General features: G+C 40.5%; 1 protein-coding gene across 2 annotated transcripts in view; it reads left to right on the top strand.

Annotated features, from left to right (window-relative positions):
- The first annotated feature begins 3,826 nt into the window (after positions 1 to 3,826).
- The window catches only part of SH3BP2 (SH3 domain binding protein 2), a 101,717-nt gene continuing 99,543 nt past the window's right edge, over positions 3,827 to 6,000 (top strand). The window contains exon 1 of one of the 2 annotated variants that reach the window (XM_088454984.1): positions 3,827 to 4,165. The gene's annotated coding sequence lies outside the window, so the exon portion shown is untranslated. Of the gene's footprint in view, positions 4,423 to 6,000 lie in introns of both variants that reach the window. The other variant, XM_088454985.1, reaches the window with a different exon arrangement.

Raw genomic sequence — 6,000 nt, 5'->3', positions numbered from 1 at the left:
GTTGGCCTGCATGCACGGTCGATGGACGATATCTTTATCGTCCATACGTGACCGCTCATCGCAGGTCATTGGTGGATTGGAGGTACCGAAAAATGCATGATATGAATGATATCGTTCATATAGTGCATTTTAATAAGGTGTACGCACCTTAATCCTACTGGGGGGGTGCCTAAACCTAACCTCCCCCCGGGGGTGCCTAAACCTAACCGCCTTCCTCCCCGTGGCCTAACCCTAACCCTCCCCGGGAGGTGCCTAATCCTAATCTCCCCCTGGGGCTCCTAAAACTAACCCTCCCTCCCCCGCGGCTAACAGTTTACATGGAAATAGTTGTGTGGTTGGGTCTTGAAGGGCGCACAAAAGATGTACTGTTAAAAAGAGTTGAGGTGGAAGAATGGATGAATAATGTTGCATGAATAATGTAAATATAGTATTTAATATGAATATTTACTCAGGTAAAATTTAAACACATTGATTCAAAAATAGTATTACATAATAAAATGAACAAGGTGCATATGTAAAATACAGAACAGAAGAAATATAATAAAATAAAATAAATTAAAATAATGCACTACAGATAATAAAACAGTTTGCCCAGATGTGGGCAATTGATTGCGGACCAAATGCCAGTGTTAGTGTCAATCCAAAGAGTGGGATGTAATTGTTCAAATGAAAAGGGCATAAAATTGCCTTGAAAGTCAGTCACACACTCTGCGGGATTTCCCTTATATATGGACAGGTTGCAGTCCAAAAGTTCTACAGTATATACCTTAGAAGTCCTCTGTTCCTATAGCAGGACTGAAGTGCCTCTTGGCACTGAAAAACAATGTTATTGTCACTTGGGAAGGGGGTCCTCTTGCTATTACGAGCCCCACTATAATCCAGGCTTGTACAAAGTTATGACAGTTCACAATTCAGGAAAGAAAAAAGGGGGTATCCATATCATTCCTGTGTGGTGCGCGCACCTCCTACCTTTGTTCTAATGTAGCTGGCGAGCATGGCGGGATCCTGTCAGGCATAAGAATGTGCCACACTCGTTTGGCTTTCAGTGCAGCATATCCTCTATGCTGGTGAGTTCCCTTTGCTTGCAGATTACGTGCGTGCCCGGAGGTATGGGCAGCTGAGGGCGGCAGGGGGCTAGTTCAGCGGCTTGGGAACTGTCCTGACTGCTGTTGCAATGTTCCGTGTGGTATCCAATTTGAGAATCGAGTGGAGACAGATGGTGGGTGTGTCAATAGTTTGTGTGCCAACGCGTTTCTCCTGGTCGGGCTTCGTCAAGGACAGTGGTTCAGGCTTTTGGTAACATGCTGTTTATTTGTAGCTGTTCCTTAATTGAATCCTGTTGGTGGTCGTTTAGCTCCTAATCAAAGGAGCCTTAGTAATTGTGTTGTAATGTTTCCTGAACGTTGATCCGTATGTTGTACAGGTTCCTGCTCATGAATGAACAGGGGTGACTAGTATAAAATAAGTTGTTAGAAAACATAGAAAAGTCAACTTCAAGTAGAACTATCGCATCAGAAAGACAAGGAACTGAAGATATGACAGAAGAAAACCTGAAACTTTTTTTTGGAACTAGTCAAGAAAGATCTACCACCCAACATTTTAATGGATCCAACACAAAAGAGAAAACAACTCTGTACAGGAAGAGAAGTCAGACGAGGAGTCAGAGGAGGAACTACACGAAAAGCACATAAGGAACACCAAAGAAGACCCAACAGGGAAGAAAGGAATAGAAATATAGGGATTTTCAATCTCAGCCAACATGTACTCAGTGAGGCTGAACAAGATCTACTCAGTAAGAGCCTCAAATTTGCTCCCTCTAATAGCCTGAACGAATTTCAAATGTTTATAGATTTGAACATTTTCTCAAGAAAACTCACTCTAAAAAAGTTCTTTCTAAAAACTGAACAGACACCAAGAGAGAAAGATGAGGATCAATTCATACACACGAATCTAAAAGAAAAATCACCTTTCTATCCTACTTATATTAAGGGTGCCTTCATAGAAACCTTTCAGAAGGCGGTGGAATTAGATCTAGAGAAACTAAAACACAAAAAAACAAAAAGAAAGAAGAATAACCTCACTAAGGAAGAAAAAATAGCTCTCACAGCCTTAACCGACAATAAAATTATAGTCATTAAACCGGCAGATAATGGGGGGGGGCATCGTTATTATGGATCTGGAGAAATATGATAAAGAGGCGAAAAAGGCTCCTTTCGGATAAGGAGACCTATGAACCCCTCCCCTCAAACCCTACAGAAAAATACAAAAAAGAACTGGATGCACTCCTGCTTGAAGGCAAGAGGGAGAACATACTGAATAAACAGGAATTCAACTATCTCACACAACCATATCCAAGATTACCGGTTTTTTTACTTCCTTCCCAAAATTCATAAGGACCATCACAACCCACCAGGACGACCAATAGTATCAGGGATTGCTTCACATACTACCAAACTATCAGAATACATTGATCAGATCTAACAACCATTGGTATCATTACAACCCAGTAATCTAAAAGACACAACACAAATACTGCATATACTGAACAAAATAGAATGGGAAGAAGGCTATCTACTCGCAACTTTCGATGTGAAAGCACTATATACCTGCATAGAACACGATAAAGGCTGCAGGGCAGTAGAATAAATCCTCAAATCCAACGAGAAGATTCCAGAAAAACAAATACAATTCATCATCAAAAGGGATACAATTTATCCTACAGCATAACTACTTTTTGTACGGGGGCTCCCACCATTGACAGGTTTGCGGGACAGCTGTGGGGATTAAATTTTCCCCCAGTTATGCGAACCTGTTTATGGGACATTGGGAGTCCCAGACCATTTGGAAAAACAACCCTTACAGAGACAAGATTGTAGTATGGAGAAAGTATATAGATGATGTTATTATCATCCGAAAGGCACCATCGAAGAACTAGAAGAGTTCAAACTGTACATTAATAAGAACAACAGAAATCTTGAGTTTACTGCCACATATACAAGAAGTACAGGTACTGTAAGGAACAACATCTCTCCTATACCAAAGTGGGTCCACACAGACATGCCACCCTCTGTTGTGCTGTCCGGGATCCAAAGTTCAGATTCTGGATAACCAATAAGTGAGCTTATGACAACAGAAGACACAGCAACGGAAATTCTTAATACTCTAGACAAAGGCTTAAGGCCCTACCAAAATCACATAGTACTGAGATTTATGGCAAGGATTATGTGGTACAAGAGGCCCAATGTTCAGCGCCTCCACAGTGCTATTTATACAGTGACAATTTTACAATATCCCATATCTCAAATTATTTTCACTATGTTATCATCATAAAAATATTTTTTGCTTACATCTTTAAAATATTATTCCCATCTGCTACTCTCTTTTACATTACTGAAATATGGGAAGAATAGATCTTTCTCCTTTTTAAGAAACTTCTTTCTACAAAATACATAAAGAGATGAAGAATTCTCTAACATATCTTATCCAAACCCTTATGTCTCTATCAGCATGACATAACTCCTCCTTTCCCGGATCTCTAAATTATTTCTGTAGAACAACTAGTTTTTACAACATTGCGGAACATCTGTATGTATAAAATAATCTTTATTTTGATCATCTTAGTATATGGCCTAATGTTTTATACTAGTCACCCCTATTCATTCATGAGCAGGAACCTGCATAACATACGGATCAACGTCCAAGAAACATTACAACACAATTACTAAGGCTCCTTTGATTAGGAGCTAAACGACCACCAACAGGATTCAATTAAGGAACAGCTACAAATAAACAGCATGTTACCAAAAGCCTGAACCACTGTCCCTGACGAAGCCCGACCAGGAGTAACGCGTTGGACACACACTATTGACACACCCACCATCTGTCTCCACTCGATTCTCAAATTGGAAACCACACGGAACATTGCAATAGCAGTCAGGACAGTTCCCAAGGCAAGAGCCCTGCCGGATGGGACTGCCCCTGCTGCCTAAGCCGCTGAACTAGCCGCCTACAGCCCTCAGCTGCCCATACCTCCGGCACGCACGGAATCTGCAAGCAAAGGGAACTCACCAGCATAGAGGACAGGCTGCACTGAAAACCAAACGAGTGTGGCACATTCTTATGCCTGACAGGACCCCCCACGCTCGCCAGCTACATTAGAACAAAGGTAGGAGGTGCGCACACCACACAGGAACGATATGGATACCCCCTTTTTTCTTTCCTGAATTGCGAACTGTCATAACTTTGTACAAGCCTGGATTATAGTGGGGCTCGTAATAGCAAGAGGACCCCCTTCATAAGTGACAATAACATTGTTTTTCAGTGCCAAGAGGCACTTCAGTCCTGGTATAGGAACAGAGGACTTCTAAGGTATATAGAACTTTTGGACTGCAACCTGTCCATATATGAGGGAAATCCCGCAGAGTGAGTGACTGACTTTCAAGGCAATTTTATGCCCATTTCATTTGAACAATTACATCCCACTCTTTGGATTGACACTAACACTGGCATTTGGTCCGCACTCAATTGCCCATATATGGGCAAACTGTTTTATTATCTATAGTGCATTATTTTAATTTATTTTATTATATTTCTTCTGTTCAATATTTTGCATATGTAACTTGTTCATTTTATTATGTAATACTATTTTTTTGAATCAATGTGTTTACATTTTACCTGAGTAAATATTAATATTAAATACTCACTATATTTACATTATTCATCCATTCTTCCACCTCAACTCTATTTAACAATACATCTTTTGTGCGCCCTTCGACCCAACCCCACAACTATTTCTATTATTCAAGTGATCTTGAAAGGAATCACAGAGGTCTGTGGCAGCCCCTTTCAAAACAAAATTTTCCTCTTCCTTCCTCCTCCCCTCCTATTTCCCCTCTCCCTTCTTTCCCTTACCATTTGAGGAATTAGCGCGGATACACCCTCACTTTTAAACAGTTTACATGGCCCGCTTACCTTTGTTCGGGATGCCGACTGTCGGGATTTCATCGTCTGGCTAAAGATAGGATTTCAGCGCCTATCTTTAGTCCCAGGTCGGCATCCCGGCCGCCGGTAAATTAACTACAGTACATCCCGCTGTACCACCAGTTTTGTTAATAAGCTTAAGTCACACTCATGTATTTGTACATTGACTGGCTGGCTGGCGCAGAGTATGAGCCACCATACAAATAAACAATGGTGAATTATGTCTACAATACCTTGCAGTTGTAACCCCCCTTTACTCTCTAAAAGGGATACTGGGTTACTAATACCTTTGTTACTCCTAATGTACCCACCCTTAGCATTCCTCTAAGTTGTGTACATCCCCAATGTCAGTGCCTCCACCCAAGTACTTATGGTTTATGTGGGTCTACTTGAGAAAACCCAATGGTTAAAATATAGATAGGGGTATTCAATTTGGAGCGAAAAGTCATTTTTTGCGATAATTTCGCACCGATGACGTCATTTTCGCTGGTTTTGGTTTTACACCGTATTCAATTTCAAAGACTTTTTGCAGGTTCGAAAAGTCTTTGAAAAAAAACGGAGATAACTTTTCACTACTGAATAGGTGGCGAAAAAAGTGCAGAATTGGTGTTTAGGGGTGCAGGCTTAAAAAAAATAGCCTGCATCCCTGGGAATGTCATTTTAAAATAAACTGTGTCAAAAAAAGTTTAAAAAAAAAATAGGGACACCCCAAAAAAATAATTACAAATTTGGGGTGAAAAAAAAATGGGAAAAAAAGTGTTTAAAAATAGGGTGTTTTCTAGAATAGGCTATTAGCGGCAGGTGCATAGTTGCAGAATTTTTAAATAAAAACTTTAGGGACTTAAAAATATGCTAGTACCCATTTTCATGTACCCCAAATTTGATGGGACCACTTAAAAAAAAACGAAAAAAAAAACCTAAGTGCTCTTCTGCAACACTTCTTCAATGTCGGGAAAAAAAACACCTGCCGCAGCTGTTTAAAACCCTAACTTTCATTTGCAGGCTAAAACGGGGGTACCC

Source organism: Taudactylus pleione, unplaced genomic scaffold (assembly GCF_031769625.1).
Source record: "Taudactylus pleione unplaced genomic scaffold, aTauple2 ptg000638l, whole genome shotgun sequence".
NCBI classification, from domain to species: domain Eukaryota; kingdom Metazoa; phylum Chordata; class Amphibia; order Anura; family Myobatrachidae; genus Taudactylus; species Taudactylus pleione.
This window is presented reverse-complemented; position numbering and strand designations above follow the sequence as displayed.